Source organism: Protopterus annectens, chromosome 2.part1 (genome assembly GCF_019279795.1).
Source record: "Protopterus annectens isolate FY-2018-M chromosome 2.part1, PAN1.0, whole genome shotgun sequence".
Classification (NCBI taxonomy): domain Eukaryota; kingdom Metazoa; phylum Chordata; order Ceratodontiformes; family Protopteridae; genus Protopterus; species Protopterus annectens.
The window spans coordinates 915,261,342-915,283,841 of record NC_056729.1 but is presented as its reverse complement, the minus strand read 5'-3'; the positions used below and the strand labels follow the sequence as shown (position 1 = coordinate 915,283,841).

At 44.9% G+C, this 22,500-nt stretch overlaps 1 protein-coding gene across 1 annotated transcript in view; it reads right to left on the bottom strand.

Moving 5' to 3' along the window:
• WWC2 (WW and C2 domain containing 2) overlaps positions 1–22,500 on the bottom strand; it is a 1,656,421-nt gene that overhangs the window by 442,211 nt on the left and 1,191,710 nt on the right. The window lies entirely within an intron of this gene.

Here is a 22,500-nt window from a genome sequence, read left to right as displayed (position 1 = left end):
TCAGAAAGTGTAGAAAACATGAAACTTAAGGTTCTTCAATTTCATGTAAAGAATACAAGTATTCAGCATTTTCAACTCGTCTGAAATTTAAGTTTCACTTTTTTCAAACAAGAAATAACCTTTAGAAAAAAACACCTGTCCATCTCAAAGGTGATTGTATTCCTTATCCAAACTTGGAGTACTATTTCTGGAAAAAAAAACATGCTGGAGCTCTGGCATAGGGGGATTTAGATTTGGAAACCTCCAGTGTGTACCACTGGCTCAAGAAACTGATTCACTCCATTGGTCCATAACTAGCAAATTCCATGAGCAGGTTTGGAGCAAAATCCTCTCTTCACTGTTTTGATGACATCTTGGGAATTTTTCAAACCCCTGTGGAGGAGGAAAAGAACTTTGGTTGCTTGTTGTTGGGTCAGCCACAAGATTAGAAGAGCTGTATCCCTCTCCCCTTATATAGACCTCTAAAAAGATTGCTCAGTTTTCCAATCTCAAATAACTGGTACCATTAGACCTTCTGTCTTTGTTCTCATTTACAGCCATAGTTGATTATTAATCCCTACCTTAGACACATCCTCTGTACATATCCTTAATATAATGCCAGATGCCACTGTTCTGGCCTGAAAGAATGCTACAGCAAACATTAACATTAGTGACTGAGAGGAACCCTCAGAAGAATCATCTGCATTTTGGAGGAGGTTGGCTTTAGAATCTAGATCACGGAGACTTCAATCAGTTCTCATCAATTTACTGCAAATGCCCTAAAAGTAGCTGGTGAGGTATATATTCTGATATGAAACGCACATGTTTAGGACTTAACCAGCATAAAATCTCTTTCCTAAGAGATCTGGGCTTTGTCTTGGGAAAGTCCCTCAGGAACAGCGGTCAATGTTGCACCACAGCCCATATGCTACTATGGATACCATGAAGGCACAGCTGTGAGGGATGGTGGTCCAAAGTAAGTATTAGACTGAGGACATGACTTTTTTGCCTATGGCCCAACTTTGTTAGACACCTTCCAGCATGATATGACCATAGACTTTATGAAAACTATCAATATAGAGGGAGTGCATACATTTAACACTAAGGAGATAACTATGGTAATTTGAATGCCATGTGGCACAAATTCTACAGAATTATGTTTGACTACAAAGCCCAATAAGACTAGGTCACATTCCCAACATGTTTGCGCTACTGTGCATCTTAAACTTACATGGTATCAAGGTGGTGAAATGGTTGCCAACATGTAGAAATCTACAGAAGTCAAGAGCTATAAGCTACTTTCAAGAAGTTTTGCAATTAGAAAAATAGAAGTATAACACACAATGGGAAACATACTACATCTGCAACCCAATGGAATTCCCTGGCTTCAAGAAAATTTAGCAGAAACTGGATGTTTAGTGGCTTAGCTGACACCCTGAATCAGAAAAGGAACACAAAAAGAAGCTGCCATTTATTCTCTACTAGTGTATTTTTTTTCAAGACAAGGTCTTACACAGACAAACAGATGCTGAAGAGCAAAGACAATGTGGTGCGTTGACAAATTCACTAATAACTGAACGATTTGTTGCATAAGAAATGAACTAAACCAGAGATTTTTTTTTTAGAAAAACAGACCAACTTATCAAAACATGTTAATATGTACAGAACAAATGAAATTACTAATACACAGCTAAAATAATTAACTAAGAAAACAAATTAGTGTAAGATCAAATGTGAGTCAAGTAATCTGCCAAAATGTGAAATAACATGAACGTGTGTTGTAATAGTAATGAGAAGAAAAACAGCCATACTAAAAAAAAGCAAACTGGAGTGAGAACAGACTAATTTTAATTAAAACCTTATGCAACAGCCCTAGCCGGCAACATAACACTGACCTGCATTTAGCAATTCTGTAGAACCTGTTCTGGAAAAGGACACTGTGCAAAGATGTATAAAGTACTCTTCTCCCTGTTACCTCAGGTCGAGTTTGCCCATCTTGTATTAGTAAAGTAGAGGCCATTTCTGCACAAATGCCCTAACTCGCCACTTGGACCCAAAGTATCCCCCAGGAGCCTTTGGCGGGGGGACGAGGGTGGGAAGTGATGTATGAAAGAAGATTAACAACACAGATGGAACGTTACGGTAAGACATAACTTCTTTATCTGATGTTTTGTTAATCTTCTTTCCATTCATCACTGATGGGACAGAATCCCCAGCTACCTTGTGTTCCTTGGGCGGCCCTTATGGAAGAACGTTCCTGAGCACCAGTGAGCCGAAGGCAGCTCTCCCTCTGGTTCCACATCCAATTTGTAATGATTAATAAAAGTGTGGGGATTAGCCCATGTGGCTACTGCACAGATATACATAGCGTCTCTGGAATGGAAGAATACAGACGTTGCCATAGATCTGGCAGACTGGGCTTTAACATCCTGTGGTATAGGTTGCTTTACAAGTGAAAAGATGTAGCATATGCAGTCCCTTAACCATTATCATGAAGTGACCTTGGAGACAGAATTTCCCATTCTACGCCCAGAGAAGGAAATGAACAGTTGGTCAGTTTTACATATTGCTTTGGTTCTGTCCAAATAAAATCTCAGTTGTCTGTGTACATCCAAAGAATGTTGACAGTACTCCCCTTTATTAGTAAAATTGGTAAAAATACTGGCAAACCAACGGTCTGATTGATGGAAAAATCTGAAAACTTTGGGGAGAAAAGATGGGTTTGTCCGGAGTGATACTCTGTCCTTGTGGAAAATTAAATAGAGCGTTTTAATGCATAATGCCTGAAGCTCAGAAATTCTTCTGGCTGATGTGATGGCTACCAAATAAAGGGACTTCAAAGATAAGAATTTGAGGTCACACTTAGCTGTAGATTCAAAAGGGGGTTGAGTTAAGGACTGAAGAACTAACACGAGGTTCCATGGTTCTATAGGTTGTCTGAGTGCAGGCCTAATGTGAGAGACCCCTTTAAGAAAAGTTTTGTATAACCGAAGCGAGATGAGGGAAGAATCATGCAACCCATTATGATAGTTAGAGATGGCCTCTATATGTACTCATATGGTAGAAGCTGCAGCTCCATCTTTGAAGAATTTTAACAGGTATTGTAAACTGGAGCCGAGTACGAGTCTAGCCTCCTTTTCTTAGACCAAATAGAGAAACTCTTCCATTTGTCTAGATACAGTCTTCTGGTGGATCGTTTGTGAGAGGCCAGGATAATGCCACATACAGGTGAGGAAAGATCATCCTGCCTGGTGATTAATGGAAGTGGAGAAACCAAGCTGTCAGCTCGAGACTGAACAGATTCAGGTGACTCAACCCTTGGGGGTGAGAAATCAGGTCTGGAAGAGGGTCCAGAATCCACGGTTGACATAACAGATGAGGCCGAAGGAAGGGGAGCCAAACTTGTAGAGGTCAAAGGGGGCTATGAAGATCACTTTGCATTTCAATCGAATAGATTTCTTTATGAATTGGGGAATCAGATGGATGGGGTGATAGGCATATTGCAGTCCTGTGCACCAATCGTGAATCAGAGCATCCCTCAGGGACTCCCCCTGTGGGGGAATACGGCAAAATAGCTGCTGCATTTGTTGTTTGATGGGGAGGCAAATAGGTCACAGCAAAGCTGGCCCCAATGGCTGAACAGTTTTGTCACTATGTCGAGATTGAGGGACCACTCATGAGGCAGGAGAATACATCTGCTCAACTTGTCTGCAATCACACTGGACTTCCCAGGGATATGCGCTGCTATCGGAAAGCAGTTGGAAGCTATCGCCCACTGCCAAATTCTCATGGCTTCTTGACACAGAGGTTAGGACTTGGTTCCTCCCTGCTTGTTGATGTACCAGACTACTGACATGTTGTCTGACTGAACTGCAACTGTTCCAGAATGCAGGACAGATCGGAATTCTTGCAACGCTAACAGCACCGCCCTCAGTTCTAGAACACTGATATGCAAGTTGACTCCAAAGTGGACCATGCACCTTGGACAGTCTTTCTCTGGAAATGGCCCCTCCATCCTATCAGGGAAGCATCCGTGGTGACAATGGCTTTGGGTTGGGGGGGTGGAATGGACGGTTTCAAAGGTCTGTGTCTGGCCTCATCCATCAGAGAAGGTCCTGTTTGCAACGATTGGTTATCTGAATTTGAAAGCATAGAAGGTGTTAATTCTGAAACCACTGAGATAGCAGAAGCCATTGAAGTATTTGCATATGCAGTTTCGCCAGGGGCACTTGGTATGGAAGCTGCCATGGATCCTAAAACTTGAGGAACCTCCATCGCTGAGCCTTTATTTTGGCAAAGTATCACCTAGAGCTGGAGCCTCAATCTCTGAAGTCTGTGAACTGGAAGTGACACCAGACAAGAATGGGTGTCGAAGACTGTTCCAATGAATTCTATATGTTCTGAGTTGGAGCAAGGTTGGCTTTCTCCCAGTTTATCACTATTCCCAAAAGTCTCGCCAGAGAAAGTGTACTGCAGGGCTGTTACCAGAAGATGCTTGGCGGGGGCTGTAAGGAGCCAAATCTTCCAAATATGGAAACACCCAGAATTCCTTGCAGTCTCAAGTGAGCTGTAACCACTGCCATGCACTTTGTGAAAACTCTAGGGGCTGTACAGAGTCCGAACAGCAGAGCACAAAACTGGTAGCGAATGAATCCTAGCTGGAAGCGAAGTAGACTCCTGGAACGTTTGCCCATTTTGATGTGGTAATATGCATCCCGAAGATCTATCAAGCACATCCACTCGCCTTCCCTTAGAAAAGGGAGACTGGACTGAACCATGACCATCCGGAATTTTGTTTGGGCAACAGACTTGTTCAAATTGCCGAGATCCAGAATTGGTCACCAGTCCCCTGTCTTTTTTGGCACCAAAAAGAATCTCGAGTAGAATCCAGATCTGCATTGGTCTGGTGGGACTAACTGGATGACTCTCTTTTGATGCAGCTTGTTTATTTCTGCAGCTGCTTCTTCCCTTTGACTGGGTGGAACGTCAGAAGTTTTGGATAAGTGATGAGGGGAATGGTGTAGCCTTTGGTTATGATCTTCTATACACAATGGTCAGAAGTTACTGAATGCCAGGCAGCCTGGTGTAGAGAGAAACGTCCACAGACTGCTTCCAGAGGAAAGCAATTGGTCTGCTCTTCAGGAGAGTTGGTAAGGCTGCCCAGAGAAAGAATCCCTGGGTCCCTGGTTACACGGACCCCCTCTGCCTCGGTAGGAGTTTCTTCCAGAATTGTTACTCCCTCTGTCCCTAGGGGTATCATTGCCACATGCGGCAAGGAAAGGACCCTGAGATTTTTTGTGCCACATCTTTCCTCTCCTCTGATTCCTAGAAAAGGAATATTGTGGATTGGAAAAACACAGACCTACTGCAGACAGGGTCTTACCATCCTGCTCACACCTGGCCAGGGTATCTTTCACTTTAGGGCCAAAAGGGAAGATGCTTCGATAGGAGCGTTCAGGAAGGAAGACTTGAAAGGGTCCGTGACGTCACAGAGGCACATCCAGGCATGGCATTTCATAATTATGCCTGAACTGCTGCTCTAGCTGCCCCTTCGGTTGCATGTAAGTGCAACCTCATGGACGAATTGGAGATAGATTCCAGGGTTGCAAGCTGCGAGGCAACTTTGTCCCTTACCTCATCCGACACCTGCCCTGCGAGTGTTCCAGAGTGTTTGGAAACCAAATCTCTCTGGAGTCTCGTAAAATGAGCCAAGTAATTCAGAGACCATATGGCAAAAGTCACTGAAGCAAATATTCGATTCCCCAATCTGTCCACAGCCCAGGACTCTCTGTTGGGTGGATGAACATTATGACTCTCTTTGGCGAGGTCTTTTTTGTGGCCGCCGCCACCACCATAGCATCGACTAGTAAACCTCTTGACCAATGTGGATTCTCCTCGGGGGGGGGGGTATCTTGTCAGGTCTCTGAGGTATCGACTCAACAGAATCAGGGTTCTTCCAAGCACACTCCATTACGAGTTGTACCAGCTTGTCTGCAGGCATGGTCACCCAAAAGGTAGATGGCCAGGCACGGAAAGCCTGCAGAAACACAGACTCCTTGGAAGAAGGGTTAGTGGGCTTCCAATCACCCCTCTGTTTCAACATTTCAAGGATGACCCCAAAGGAGACATCATCAGGGGGTGACTGTGGGGACCCTTCACAGTTATCAAAATCCATATCCTCTGTCAGAGACTCTTCAAAGGAGTCTAGGTGCTTCCTCTTGCATAATCTCTTCCATTGGGGCTCCTCAGTGAGGGCTTCAGAGGAGGACTTGGAAGAGGGGGCACCCTGTAACAGGGTCTCCTGCGACTTTCCTGCCTGGTGTCCCAGGGAGGTGGCTTGTATCAGCTACACCTCAGGAGGAAAGGAGGTCTGGGGTTCCGACGTTGGTGGAATGCTTCCAGAAGCAAGTGCCCTCTCCATAGCTCAGAAAGCAGGTTCGCCCTAAGAGGGATGGGAGCTCGGAACAGAGAAGGACAACCTCAAACCTGGGGTCACACCCCACTCTGTCAAACAAACTCCCGAGGATGGAGCCTCAAGCGGGACTGGTGCAGACAGAACTCCCGGCACTGTGGACAGAAACGTCAACACACTCGGAACCGTGCCACGAGCCAAACAGCCTGCAGCTCAATCATGGGGTTGAGGAAGGCCCGGTTCAGCTGGGAAAAAAGACCAAAGGGACAGTCCCAGAGCCCCAGTGAGGTCCACTACAGAAACCAGGACAGGAGGTTCCGAAAAGGACATCAGAGCTGAAGACTTTGGAATCGGTATGGTCAAATGAGGAGAGTAGGATAGAGTCCGTGGAGAAGCCAACCCACATTTTACAGGAGGATGGGTCCTAGATGGAGTAGTTATTCCCCTGGCTGTTAACAGCTGGTCCACAAGATGCACTATGTCAAGTTCTGAAAGGCTCCTGGTAGACCTAGTGGACACTCCCGATGGGAAGTCAGGTCATTCTAAGAACACACTGTAAACTTGTCCTAGAAATGGGTCTGTAGATGGAGAGTATCGGGTCCGTGGTGTGGAATCTACCAGCACCGATGTCTAAAGTTTGGAGACTGGAAGAAGTGGTGTCAGAACTGTCATTATTGGGACCGTGAAACGACTCTGTGTCAAAGGGAGACTCGGAGCAGACACGGAAGGATCAGTAGCAAGCGTAAACACAGAGATGGGCATTAAAGGCATGCACTGTGCCAAAGTGGCACTCGGTGTCGAAGTCATAGTACACTTTGTAAAGTCAATAGTTGGTGCCGGAGACAGTATCGGAGCCGAAGCTAGCACTGATATAGAGAGTAGTAGCCGGAGCGGAAGAGGTCGGTGCCGATGAGGCAGACTTATGCTCCTAAGATAACTTAGGTACCTTAGGCTTTACAGGTTTGCCCTACTCACCAGATGGCGAAGAGGGGAAAGAGTGGTACATTTATTTATCCTTGGTTAGAGGGGATGAGACCTCCATCGCAGAAAGCACCTCTGAAAAGGGCGACTTAAGAAGGCCCTTCAGAATCAGCTTGTTTTTGCATTTGTTCAAGATCCGCTGACTAAAACTCTGACAAATCACACACGGGGGTTGCACCAAAAGATGGGGCACCCCCAAACAATAAACACAGTCATCATGGGAATCACTATTAGGCAGTTTACCCTTACATTAACTACAATGCTTAAACCCCGATGTGCCCTTTTTATCGGCCATCATGAAAAAATACACACACACCAAGTTAGACAGAAAACTAAAGTAAAGAGTTCTAATTCTACTATATCTATGTCTAATATGTCTATATAACCACTATTTCTATATCTAAATATATATCAAAAATACACACAACCAGTTAGCTGAAAAAGGGAAGAAGAATCACCAAACAACGGTAGTCAAGAAATACCACAAGGGTAGGAAGAAAGGCTGTACCACCAATGGTACTTAAAAGTTACCAAACGGGTAGAAACAGAAAAGTAAAGGTCTAAACATAGCTTCAAACTTATAGAAATATCAATATGAACAACAAGAAATAAGAGAAATACAAAATATCCTGAAAAGGTATTAATATTTTTCCACTTAGCTGAGAGCTCGGCTGAAATGCAGCTTTACAGCTATACAGCAAAATAAGATCGGAGATAACAGGGAGAAGGGCACTATGGGTAGAAGCTTAGTTTGAGAGTTTTTGGCTGGCTAGAGCTTAGTATTAGGCTGACTTGGTTCCCAGGGCTTGGAACCTAACCCATCAGTGATGAATGGAAAGAAGATTAAAAACATCAGATCAATGGTTATAGGGAAAAAAAAGTCATGTGCCACACATTGATCAGTCTGGGCCACATGAGGCAAAACAAGCCAGAGGTAAACGGTGATGTAATTTGCTGTGTCTGCAGCAGCTATAACGCTCCTGGTGAATGACCAGTGCATAACAGATGGATACATAGAAGAAGCATAATTAACCTAGAGAGAGAGAGAGAGAGAGAGAGAGAGAGAGAGACATACCTAATCCAAAAGGCGCAATGAATCAGTGGTTAAACTGCATATTCAAAATAAAGGCTTATATAAGCTTGTAACTAAAATTGTTGTTACTCATCAAATACAGCTTGTCTCCATCACAAATTTAAAATCAAAACTAGAAGAGGTACAGATTTTGACTGATAATGTTTTGCTGGCAACTCAGATTAATGCACCCATGCTTTCTCTTTTTACTAAACAACAATATGCCAGTTACTTGGAGAAGGAAGAATTAAAGTTTTGAGTAATTTGTGGATTGCATTACTAGAATGACAGATGCAAAATAGAAGTTATGTACTCACCATTACATTCCATGTTTGTTGTCTATCTCACCGTTCATTCTTACAATGAAGAGTATCGGCTCCGACTTGGCCAAATACACAGTTGAAAGGCTCAAACTTGGCTCGTGGCAAGTAGGTATCCCATAATACAGTGGTGTAATTCCCCCGATGTTAGGGGTCGCCACAGCGGAACTCCGGTCTGCTAATGACTGGAAGTTGATTTTTACGCGCCGAGTTGCCAGCCCTGACGCACAACCTTCAACTAAGGTACGCCCATTCACGCATGTCTCCACGTAGAAGACGCTCTAGCTGAGAATTGAACCGGACAGCATCTTTACTGTGAGGCGACAACTATATATAAATATATATATATATATATATATATATATATATATATATATATAAATATAAAAAAAAAATATATATATATGCTATCCCCAATAGAAGGAGAAACAAAATGAAAAAGAACTCCTGAAGGTAGTGAAAACATTCACCAGGTCCACAAGTAGTCTTTTGAAGGGGGAAGGAGGGAGGGTTCGTAAGAATGAACAGCGAGATGGACAACAAACATGGAATGTTATGGCCAGTACGTAACTTCTTTATGTTATGTTGTCCTATCTCGCCTTCATTCTTACAATGATGGCACCTTTTCCCTGGGTGGCTCACGAGAGTACACCTTTAAGCACAGTGGAACCAAAGGAGGCCCTGTCTCTGGAGGCCAAATCCACTTTGTAACATGTGATAAATGTATGAGGAGTTGTCCAAGTAGCTGCTGCACAAATATTATCCAAGGGAATCTTGGCTTTAAAGGCAGAAGACGTAGCCATCGCTCTAGCGGAATGAGCCTTCACTTTGAATGGTAAATCTCTTATTATTTGCGGTACAGATGAATGTAATGCAGTTTGAGAGCCAGTTGGAAAGAGTAGGTTTTTGAAACTGAGCTACCCTTTTTTGCATCAGAGAAGGATGCGAATAACTGGTCAAATTTTCTAAAATCTTTGGTCCTATACAAATAGAATCTGAGTTGTCTATGTACGTCTAGTTGACGTAGTTTGTATTCAGCCTTGTTGCTGTGATTAGGAAAGAACACTGGAAGCTCAATAGATTGATTTACGTTAGTTGAAGAAGAGACTTTGGGTAAAAATGATGAATTAGTACGCAAGGATACCCTATCCTTATGAAATATCAAATATGACTGTAATAGAAAGAGCTTGCAACTCTAGATACTCTTCTAGCAGATGTTGGAGCCACCAGAAAAATGGTCTTCCAGGAAAGGAACTTGAGGTCTGAAGATAACAGCTCAAAAGGTGATAATGTCAGATGAGACCGAACAAAATTTAAATCCTAAAGGGAAAGGGGTTCCTTAAAGGGAGGTCTTAATAAGGCGACGCTTTTCAAGAAGGCTCTACTGTGTGACATTAAGTTCGAGATAGAATCACCAATGTGGAAATTTGAGATTGCAACAAGTTGCACTCTGATGGTTGCTGCAGCTGAACCTTGTTGGAAGAGTTCCGCCAAGTACTCCAGAAAAGAATGGATGAACGCAGAAAAAGGATCAATGTTTCTGTTTTGAGCCTAAAGGGAAAATCTTTTCCATTTGCTAGAATACAGTTTTCTAGTGGAAACTTTATGAGAGGACATTAAGATATGTTTAAATGTAGGAGTGGAAATTCTGAACCTGACTAAATTGGGAAGTGGAGCAGCCAAGCTGTCAATTTTAGGGTGTGGAGAGAGAAAGATGTAAGTGCACCTGACATACGTGTCAGTAGGTCTAGAACTGGGTCTGGAGTCCAAGGCTTCTCCTGAAGATGAGGCCAAAGTAAGGGGAACCAGACTTGACGAGGCCAGTAAGGAGTAATGAGAATTATCCTGCGTTCCAAGGACTGTGCTTTCTGAATGACTCTGGGTATGAGAGGAAACGGAGGAAAGGCATACAGAAGTCTCGAGGGCCAATTGTGAGCAAGTGCATCTCTCGGTGTCTCCCCCGGAGGGGGGATTAGGGTAAAGTAGTTGCTGCACTTGGCATTCATCGGAATGGCGAAAAGATTGCAGCAAGGCAGACTCCATGTTCAGAAAATCATTTCCACTACATTCTGAGTGAGAGACCACTTGTGATCCATTACATTTGCCCTGCTCAGCTTGTCTGCCATCACTTTGGACTTACCCGGAATGTGCGTTGCTATTATAAAGCGCTGGGAAGAAACTGTCCATTGCCAAACTCTTAGGGCCTTGTGACAAAGGGGGTAAGATCTGGTTCCTCCCTGCTTGTTTATGTACCAAACCAGAGACATATTGCCCGAGTGTATCGCAATTGTCCCTAGAGGGAGAGAGCCGTGAAGTGCTTGCAATGCAAGAAGCACTGCTCTCATCTCTAGGACATTTATATGCAAGTGAGCCTCGTGTTCTTGCCATGTATCTTGGACTGGTCTCCCCAGATAATGCCCCCCCCCCATCTGGGAAGCGTCCATGGTCACCATAGCTATGGGTTGTTGTGAAACAAAGGGTCTCCCTATGACTGGAGTGTATCCACCATCTTAAGTCATTTTTGCATGATTCCAATATCCTGACCGGGTGAGACATAGGAAGCTCTTGAAGTGACCATTGCGAGAACAACAGTCACTGAAGGATCCTCAAGTGCATTCTGGCAAGAGGAACTAGTGTTATTGTGGAAGCCATTGCCCCAGAAATCTCAGAATTATCTTTGCTTTCACCTTGGTCTTGGGAAGAAGACAAAGAATCTGCTGTCTGAGTGCTACAACTCTGTCTGTTGGAAGACGTACTACCATAGACGCGGTGTCTAGATCTGTGCCTATAAATAAAGAAGTTATGTACCTACCATAACGTTCCATGTTAGTTGTCCTTCATCTCGCCTTCCTTCTTGCTGGATGGGTTCGGAGCCAAACCTCGGGTCCGACTCGGCCACTTACTATAGCTCGAGAGCTCTTTACTGGCTTGAGGCTACCCCTTATGCCAGAATGCCCAGCGCCAGCTACCCAGATCTCGTTTTAGATAGCTCACACTAGACATAATTATAGAAGATAATCCATTAATAAACCTGGATATACAGTTAATTGTCATGGTTTGGTTGAGAAGCAAGAAGCAACTAATAAAACAAATTAGCCAGGGAAACCATTGAGAAACTGCTCTCGATCCTTGAGGAAGGGAGAAGGAGGGAGGGACTCAAGAAGGAAGGCGAGATGAAGGACAACTAACATGGAACGTTACGGTAGGTACATAACTTCTTTATGTTAAGTTGTCAAATCTCGCCTTCGTTCTTGCTGTATGGGACAGCATCCCTAGCACCTCAATCCTGGGTGGCTCATTGGAACAGACTCTTCAGAACCATGGAACCAAAGGAAGCTCTTACCCCGGGAGACCACATTTACTTTGTAATGAGAAATGAATGTATGAGGATCTACCCAAGTAGCTGCTGCACAAATTGAATCTATGGGCAACCGAGACTGAAATGCTAACAAAGTAGCTACTAACCTGGTTGAATGACCTTTGGGTTTCATTGGAAGATCTTTTTGTCGCAAGTGGTAGGTATGGACGATGGTGTCCGATAACCATTTTGACAATGTTACTTTAGAAACTGAAAGGCCTTGTTTGTTGTTAGCAAATGAAAGGAACAACTGATCTGATTTTCTCATTTCTTTAGTTCTATGGAGACAGAAATGCAGCTGTCTATGCACATCTTAATTGGTGTAATTTGTATTCTGCCTTGTTGGAATGATTAGGGAAAAAAACAGTGAGTTCAATGGATTGATTCAAATTATGGTCCGAACAAACTTTAGGTAGAAAAGATGGATTAGTTCTCAGAGAAACCCTGTCTTTGTGAAAAACTAGGTATGGAGGACGAACAAATAGTGCAGGAAGTTCTGAAACACATCTGGCAGAAGTAATAGCAAGTAAGAAAAAGAGTTTTCCAAGAGAGAAACCAAGGAACATGATGCTGCTGGTTCAAAGGGTGGCAGTATCAAGGAGGCAAGAACCAAACTGAGATCCCAAGGTGGAAGTGGCTCTTTCACTGGGGGTCTAAATAGAGATGTACCTCTCATGAAGGCCTTACAGAGTTTGAGAGACATTATGCTGGAGTTAGAAACTCCCACATGAACATTTGAAATGGCAGCTAGTTGTACTCTCATGGTAGCAGCAGCTGCACCAGATTGAAACAGCTCTGCTAGGAAATCCAAAATCTCATGTACAGAAGCTGTAAAAGGGTCTAAATTCCTGGAATCTGCCCAGTAAGAGAATCTTTTCCATTTGGAAGCATAGGCTTTCCTTGTACTTGCCTTATGGGAGGAAACAATAATCTCACGCACTGCTGGGGACATATTGGGGAGTCTGGCTAGGATTGGAAGAGGAGTAACCAAGCTGTTAGCTTGAGAGATTGGAGGGATTGGTGTAGCCCGCCTGATTGATGAATCAAGAGGTCCGGTACTGGGTCCAGAATCCAAGGCTGAGCTAGAAGGTGGGGTGAAGGAACGGAGGTCCGGTACTGGGTCCAGAATCCAAGGCTGAGCTAGAAGGTGGGGGTGAAGGAACGGAAACCAAATCTGTCGAGGCCAATAGGGGGCAATGAGGATCATTTTGCAACCCAACGATTTAGCTTTCTGAATGACTTTTGGAATTATAGGAAAGGGGGGAAATGCATAAAGGAGTCCCTGAGGCCAATCGTGGACTACAGCGTCCCTGGGAGTCCGACCCGGAGGAGGAACAAGGGAGAAGTAGCTGCTGTATTTGTTGCTGAGGGGGGAGAGGCAAGGAGATCGCAGCAAGGCTGGCCCCATTTGCAGAAAATAAGATCCACAATTTCCTGTTTCAGAGACCACTCTTGAGGCAACAGGACAGCCCTGCTGAGCCTGTCCGCTATTATGTTGGATGTCCCAGGGATATGCATTGCTATCAGAAAACGTTGTGAGGAAATTGCCCATTGCCACAGCTCAGCACAAGGGGTAAGACCTGGTTATGCCCTGTTTGTTGATGTACCAAACCACTGACATAAGAGCCTACAACGCTAGAAGCACTGCTCTCCTCTCCAGGACGTTGATGTGCAAGTGGTACTCATGAGGTTGCCAAGTGCCTTGGACTGTCTTCCCTAGATAATGCCCCCCCCCCACGCACCCTATCAGGGAAACGTCCGTGGTCACTGTGGCAACCGGATGGGGTACCATGAAAAGTCTGCCCTGAGAAACTAGTGGGGAGACCATCCACCAGGAAAGGTGTCTTTTGCAAGATTCTGTAATTAGCATCATGTGAGACACTGATAATTTCTGGAAGGACCATTGTGTGAAAAAGAAGCCACTGAAGGATTCTCATGTGAAAGCGTGCTAAGGGGATTAGAAGAATGGCTGCTGCCATGGACCCTAGAACTTGAACATATTTGACTTGAATTCTTTTGCTCTTCAGAAGTGACACTTGTTTTCGAATAATGGAAACTCTTTCCTGAGGCAATTTTACAATCATTTTTCTTGTGTTTAACTCTGCTCCTATGTATGTAATAGATTGACAGGGCAACAAGGCAGATTTTTCAAAGTTTATTGTGATGCCTAGTTGAGCACAGGATGTGATGGTGTAATCTCGTGCTTCTATAAGTTGTTGCCTGGTGGTAGCAGTGAGGAGCCAGTCATCCAGATAGGGAAACACCTGGAATCCTTGACTTCTCAGGTGAACTGTGACTACTGCCATGCATTTGGTGAACACCCGGGGGGCTGTGGTGAGACCAAAGGGCAGAATTCTGAATTGGTAATGACTGGCCCCTAGCCGGAAGCGTTGAAATGTCCTGGACCGTCTGTCCATTTTTATATGATAGTACGCATCCTGAAGATCTATGGAGCACATCCAATTGTCCTGACCCAGAAAGGGGAGAATGGACTGCAGTGTTACCATCCGGAACTTTTTGTACAGACTTGTTTAACCTGCTGAGATCCAGAATTGGTCTCCAGTCCCCTGTCTTTTTGGACACTAAAAAGAATCTCGAGTAAGTTCCTGATCCTACTTTGTCTGCGGGGACTTCTTGGATGGCTCTTTTTTCTAGCAGTCTTGAAACTTCTGTGACTGCTTGATCCCTTAGATTGGGTGGAACATCTGGGATGGATTTTTTTTAAACAAAAGGGGGTTGATGAAAGGGAATCTTGTAACCTCTGGATATAATGGCTAGTACCCATTTGTCTTTTGTAAAATTTTGTCAGGCGGTTGGGTACAATGAAAGCATTCCCCTGACTGCCTCCAGAGTTGAGCAGTCGGGCATCCCTTCAGGGATGTTGATAGGGTTTGGAAGAGACCGTATCTCTGTCACCCTGATTTTGCAGACCCCCTCTGCCACGAGGGCGGCGTCTGCCATTGTTATCATGTCCCCCTCTGCCCCTGGGGGAAAATTCACCACGTGCATCAGGCAAGGGTCCCTGGGATTTTTGAAACCACATCTTTCCACCCTTCTGACCTTTTGGATATGGGCTGGTAGGAGTGGAAAAACGGACTCAGACATCAGAGAGCATCTTGCCTTCCTGCTGGCACCTGCTAAGCGTGTCTTTCACCTGAGGCCCAAAGAGGGAGTAGCCAAAGGGGGGGTATTGGTGAAGGACACGCTGAAAGGTTGCTCAAACTGACACAGCAGCAACCAAGAATGTCTCCTAAGAACTACTCCTGTTCCCGCAGCTCTACTCACTCCATCGGCTGCGTATGAAATAAGCCTCATGGAGAAGTTGACTATGGAATTAAGAGTCGCAAGCTGGGTAGCTACCTTGGCTGAAGCTCCCTCAGCTGTAGGATCTTGTGAGGTATCTTCAAGCTCCTTTAGAAGATCCCTCTGAAGCCTAGTAAAATGGGACAGATAATTCAGGGACCTAAGGGAGAAGGTCGCTGATGAAAACATTTGCTTCCCATATCTGTCCATAGTACGAGAGCCTTTATTTGATGGATGGACAGATGAGAAGGTTTCAGCTAACTCTCTCTTTGTGGCTGCTGCTACAACCATGCATCAACTGTGACACCTTTAGTTAAAAATTGCTTGTCTTGGGGAGCTGTGATGAATTTATTGGGTCTCCTTGGGACAGGTTCCACAGAATTTGGAGCTGATCAAGCCTTTCGAGACACTACAGACATGAGTGGATCAATACGCAGAGACACCCAGGAGGTGGAAGGTTGGAAACCAAATGCGTCCGGATATACAGACTCGTCCTCGGAGGGGCTACGAAGTCCAGCTACGCCTCTGCCTGAGAATCTCAACGATGTCCAAAAAGGAAACTTCTTCAGAGGGGGACCCCTCCGATTCATTCAGGTCTGTATCTGAGGTGACAGACTTAGGGGAGTCTAGGTGCTTCCTCTTGCACTTTTTCTTCCAGGGAGCCTGCTCAGAATGCTCTGGGGAGGCTTCAGAAGATGAGGGCTCACACAATGGGGTGTCCTGGGGCATAGGTTCCCTTCGCTTCAGGGTTGGAGGAGGAGCAAAGGTTGTCACAGGCACCAAGGGGGCAGAGCCAATGGAACCGATAGTGGAGCCGTCTGTGGGGACAACACTCTCCGCATGACCTCGAAGGCATCACGGTCTCGACACAAGGAGGGCTCCAGCTCCGAAGAGACAAGAATACCACCCTCTGCCGAGGGAGGTGGCTCTGAGGCCGATATGGTAGCCAAGCTCAACTGAGCCAACGCTCTGAGAGGGAGAGCGGGGTCGGACAAGGGTCCGATGCCACTCCCCCCCCCCTCGGAGCTGACAAGAGAGCTTCGGCACCGAGATACCTCGATGGTGGAAGAATCGAGGTAATCGGAGCCAATGTCTGAGCTGATGAGGATGTCATTGGAGCCGAAGGAACCACTACTGCATCATCCATGGACTTCGGCTCCGATCTAAGTATAGTCAGAGGAGAAATCGAAATCAAAGAGGATGGAGCCGAAGCTTGTGGAGGTGGGCTCAAAAGCATTTTAGCAAGGGCCTGTGACTTAAGCAACTTACTGACTACTCTCTCCACATCCTGATCTGATAACCTCGAGGAGTGGGAAGATGAGCGATGACTGGGCTTGCTTTGGAGTAATGGTGATTGCGGCACCGAGCGAATCAGCTCCAAAGGAGGAGACCTAGCTCTTTTGTGGCTCCAAAGTAACAGTTGGAGCCGACGGAGGGGTAATCTTATTGCCAGCTGGCACCGACACACTTGGTTTGTCATGCTCACAGGTCGGTTCCGAACATGGAGCCGATGTCTTGACTGGTTTCAAAGGTTTCACTGGCTGAGATGTTTTACCCAGAGAATCCTGTTTTAATAATCCATGGAGGATAAGCTTGTTTTCCGCTCCTGCAGGACCCTTGGACTAAAGGCATGACAAATAGCACAAGAGTCCTACAAGTGCAGAGCCCCCAAGCAATAAACACAACTAGTGTGCCCATCTGTCAGAGACATCTTCTGACAGCATGAGTCACACTTTTGAACCCTGAGGTTTTAACTTCCTTGGACATACTAAGAAAAAAGAAGGAAGTACCACACAAACAGACACACTACAATAATAAAAATTATACTGATAAAAACCTTAAAAGGAGAGCCTCTAACTCAACGGCTGTCCTTAAAGGGGGGGGGGGGCTCTCTAACTTAAATGAGTACAGGTAAACAAACAGAAGGCCTAGCGACTAAGGGGCAGCGGCCAACAGCACAAAAACCACAGCAAAGGACAAGATAAGGGGTTTAAGACAAAATAACTTACAAACTACTATAAAACAGTGAAGAAAATACTACTTTTCAAGTAAATTATTGAATTTTAAGAAGAGAAAAAAGTTATACTAAGTTTGAGCCAGTACTGACGCAACCTCGCAGCTGGAGCAGCAAACGAGATCTGGGTAGCTGGCGTTGGGAAATTCTTGAATAAGGGGTAGCCTGGAGCCAGTAAAGAGCTCTCGAGCTATAGTAAGTGGCCGAGTCGGAGCCGAGGATCGGCTCCGAACCCATCCAGCAAGAACGAAGGTGAGGTTGGACAACTTAACATGTAATATTTTGACAGGGCAACAAGGCAGATTTTTGAAAGTTGACTAATAGCCAACTGAGTGCAAACGTCCAAAGTTAGATCCCTGACTTGTTGGAGTAGATGCTTGGTGGTGGCAGATAGGAGCCAGTTGTCTAGATAGGGAAACACTCTGAATCCTAGACGCCTCAGGTGAGCCGTGACCACTGCCATGCATTTGGTGAACACACTGGGGGCTGTAGTGCGACCAAAGGGCAGAGCTCGGAAATGATAGTGACGGGCTCCCAGCAGAGTACCTTCTTGATTTCCTGTCCATTTTTATGTGGTAGTAAGCATCTTGAAGGTCAATTGAGCACATCCAATAGTCTTTCCCTAAAAAGGGAAGTACAGACAGCAGTGTCACTATTCGGAACTTTGACTAACTGACAGATTTGTTTAATTTGCTTAGGTCTAATATGGGTCTTCAGTCACCTGTTCTTTTTGGCACCAAAAAGAATCTTGAGTAAGTTCCGAATCCTATTTGGTCTGTGGGGACTTCTTGGATGACTCTCTTGTGTAACAACTTTTTAATCTCTATAGTTGCTTGCTCCCTTAGATTGGGTGGAACATCTGGGATTTGTATGGTCTGTGGAACAGGATTGAGAATGGATTGGAGTATCCTCTGGATATTATTTTTAGTACCCATTTGTCTCTCGGGATAGTTTTCCAGGCTTCTAGGTACATGGATAAACGTCCCCAGACTGCCTCCAGAGTAGAGCAGTTGGGCCTCCTTTCAGGAGCACTGATAAGGGCGCCTGTGAAAGGAATCACTGTCACCCTGGTTCTGCGGGCCACCTCTGCCTCTGAGATGGCATCTACCATTGTTACCTCTCCCTCTGCCCCTGGGGAAAGAATCAACCCGTGCGTCCTGGAAAACTATCTGGGATCTTTTGAACCACATTTTCCCACTCTTCTGACCTTTAGGATAAGGTCTTGAAGGTACTGAAAAACGTACTTCAACGGCAGAGAGAATTTTTCCTTCCTGCTTGCATTGGGAGAGAGTGCCTTTTACTTTGGGTCCAAAGAGTGAGGAAACATCAAAAGGGACGTTAGTAAAGGTACACTTAAAGGGCTCCACAAAATTGCACAAGCGCATCCAGGAGTGTCTCCTAAGGGAAACTCTGGAACCCGCTATCCTGCTCGCTCCATCAGCTGCATAGGATATCAGCCTCATGGAGGAGGTGATGATAGAATTTAAGGTGGATAGCTGGGAGGAGACCTTCTCATTCACCCCCGCAGCTAATGTAACTTGTAGAGTATCTCCTAGCTCTCTTTGTAGCCTTGTAAAGTGAGTTGGGTAGTTCAGCGATCGGAGTGAAAATGTCGCTGATGAAAAGACATGCTTCCTGTATCTATCCATTGTTCGACAGTCTTTAATTTGGAGGATGAACAGATGAGGATGTCACAAAGTTCCTTCTTGGTTGCTGCTGCCACCACCATAACATCTACAGGTACCCCCTTAGTGAGGAAATCCTTTCCAGAAGGAGCTGACAAGAATTTATTTGGCTTCCGAGGGACTGGTTCCATTGTGTCAAGTGACTCCCATGCCTGTCGACTAACCAGGTCCATTAGCTCATTGAAAGGCGGAGACACCCAGGAGGTTGAAGGTTGAGATTCAAAAGCCTTCAGGTACACTGAATCCTCATCAGAAGGGGTGGTGGCCTGCCAGCTGTCTCTCTGCTTAAGGATCTCTAGAACATCTACAAATGAGATATCATCAGAGGACGACCATGGGGACCCTTCAGACTCCTCAAGGTCAGTGTCTGAAGTGACAGACTACGTGCTTCCTCCTGCAAGTTGTCTTCCGAGGTTGCTCCTCAGGAGGATATTCTGGGGAGGCCTCGAAGGAGAGGGGTTTGCCCAATGGGGGATCCTGAGGCTCTGAATCTCTGCTGTCCTGTGGAGTGGGTGGTGCCGAGACAGTAGCCGGTGCCTTAGGAGGACGAGTGCTAATATCTTTCTGTGGAGCTGTATGGGTAGATAGTACACTCCTCATCAGCTCAAAGGCAAATCTCACCAGCTCCGAAGACTCCCTCGGCTCCAAGGAGACAGAGGAAGGCACAGGAACCAGCGAGATCGGACCAGAGGCTGATGTAGGAGCCGAGCTCACCTGGGCCGATGCTCCAAGGGATAGGCTCGGCACCAAAGATGATCGGGACTGAGAATCCCCCCCCCCCCCCGGGGCCAACCAGGGAACTCTGGCTCCCAGACTCTCCGGACGGCACCAAGAGTGTCGGAGAAGAAGTCGGTTCCGTGAACACCGAAGGGGGTCTCGGAATCGATGGATCCACAGTAAGCAGTACCAAGCTGTCTGGCTCCGAAGGTCCAGCTTGACTCGGAGGAGGGACAACAGTGGGCACAACTGGTATAGAAGGCTCCGGGACCAAAGGGGTCGGAGCCGAAAATAATTTAGTTAGCGCCGGCAACTTCAAGAGTCTGTGCACCACCCATTCCATGTCATCGTCAGATAAGCTCCTGGTGGACCTGGAGGACAGGGATGGAGAACGAGACCTGTGCAGAATGGGAGATCTCAGTGTCGGAGAAACTGGTGAAATATCCATGGACAGGCTCAGAGAAGAGGTATCTTGCAGCTCCGAAGACTATGGAACCGAAGAACCAGGCTTGTCAATTAGTATAACCTCCAATGGCTCTGAGGACTGTGGAGCCAAGGAGGTAATGGCCTTAGAAATTTTTGGTAACTTGACTGGCGGCTCCAACTGAGCCGATGTTGCAGGTGATTGTCTCTTGTGGGTCTTTTCCTTTTTGGAAAAAGGAGAAGAAGAGAAGGAAGAAGAACTGTGGATAGCTTCCTCACAGGTTGGCTTTGAGCCCTTTAAGGATCAATTTGTTTCTCCTTTCTTGTAGAACCCTGGCACTGAAGGAATGACAAAATGTACAATCCTCTTGTAAATGAATTGCTCCAAGGCAATACACACATATGACATGACAGTCTATGATAGACATTTTTTGAGAACACTTATGGCATTTTTTAAAGCCCGAAGGCTTATGTTCCCTCTCTTTTGGGTCTTTAGACATGATCAAGATAAGACCACAGTACAATAACAAGAAAATTTACTACTGAACTACTTAAGCTAAACTGAGTAGTTAACTACGGGAAACAGAAAGGAGACAGAAAACAGGGGAGTAAAATAGGGCCTCTAACTCAAACGGCCCTATTTCCCAGACAAAACAGCACACTAACTACAAGCCCTCTATCTAAAATGGGCGAAGAGCTCTCTAACTTAAACGAGTTATTAAATGAGTACAAGACACAACCACCACCACCACTAAGGATACAATTAGGCCTACAAAACGGCCAAAAGCAGCACTAAAGGGAACAAAGCTATAACTGTGTAACTGCAGCAAGAAAAAACACAACAATTTAGATATTACTAAACACTAATCTATCTATTATAAAATAGAACAGGATTACAGGTTCTAAAAGGAAATATGAAGAAAACTTAGCCACGGCCAAGATGAACACATCCAACCTCGTAAAGCGGTACACGAGATCTGGGGAATTACACCACTGCATTATGGGATACCTACTTGCCATGAGCCAAACCTGAGTTTTTCAGCTGTGTATTCGGCCGAGTCGGAGCAGAGAATCAGCTCCGAACACATTATTGTAAGAATGAAGGTGAGACACGAAATCATAACATCAAATGTTTTCACACTTCACTGAAGATGAATACATTGACATTAAGGTCTCAAAAAGTTTAAATTTGTATTTTTCGTTCAGGAGCAAAATTACAAATATGTATACAACCCTGTTTGGTGGCATTATTAACCTAAACACTTGTGACAGGGCTTCTAGCACTGAATCCATTCTGAAGCCGATGCTGAACATAGCTTACATTTGAAAAAATGGTCTATTGGAAAATATACATATACAACACTGTGCAGCTCATAGAGAAGATCATAGAACTAATAACGCCTGGAAGAAAGTTTGTATGTTGAGAAAGAAGTACAAACTCTTTTGGGAACAGCATAGACGATGCTTAATCAACCACCTGTAAGCCATGTCAAGTTTACAGAACTAATTTACACTGATATCACTGTGGGGCTACAATGACAAACTATGATGATCTAGTTCAATACAGCAGGGAACAAGTACAGATGGATGAATCAAAACAAAGCAGACAATATTCAGTTTCATGCTGCTTTCACCATTGTGTAATTTACCTGAGCTGTGACATGCTACAATGAAGTTGTCACACAACAGAAGTACATCGAACTGCACATGCAAGCACACAGCACTTGGATGACAACGTACATTTCAGTAAGTCAAAACTGTTACTATACTGCAAATGTCAATACAGTAAGCATTCTGAGATTAATCACTAATGTGCGTCAGTCCTTGCAGAACATATTTCCATAAGCACAGATAAAAATGTCTTTCGTGTTTGACAAAGTTTCAGATAGAGAGAGTATGACTTTGGAAGAGATGAATTAATAAACCGTATTAAAATATAATCTGTCACATTTCAAATCTGGACAGTTTCACTAAAACTTTGGGTAAGTAATACACAGAACTGCAGATACAACAACAGTGATAGAATCATTTGAGGGAGATGCATCATTTTTCTTTATGAGGAACAATTCAGTGAATTGTCAAATATGCTGACCAATTAATATTTCAGACTTCCACTGCAGACTGTTAATGTGGTTTCAGCCCAATGAATACGACAAAAATGAAGACACACAGCAGGTTTCAAAATAATCATCTTGATAATGTGACGAGAATGAAATTCAAGAGGGAAATGTGTGGA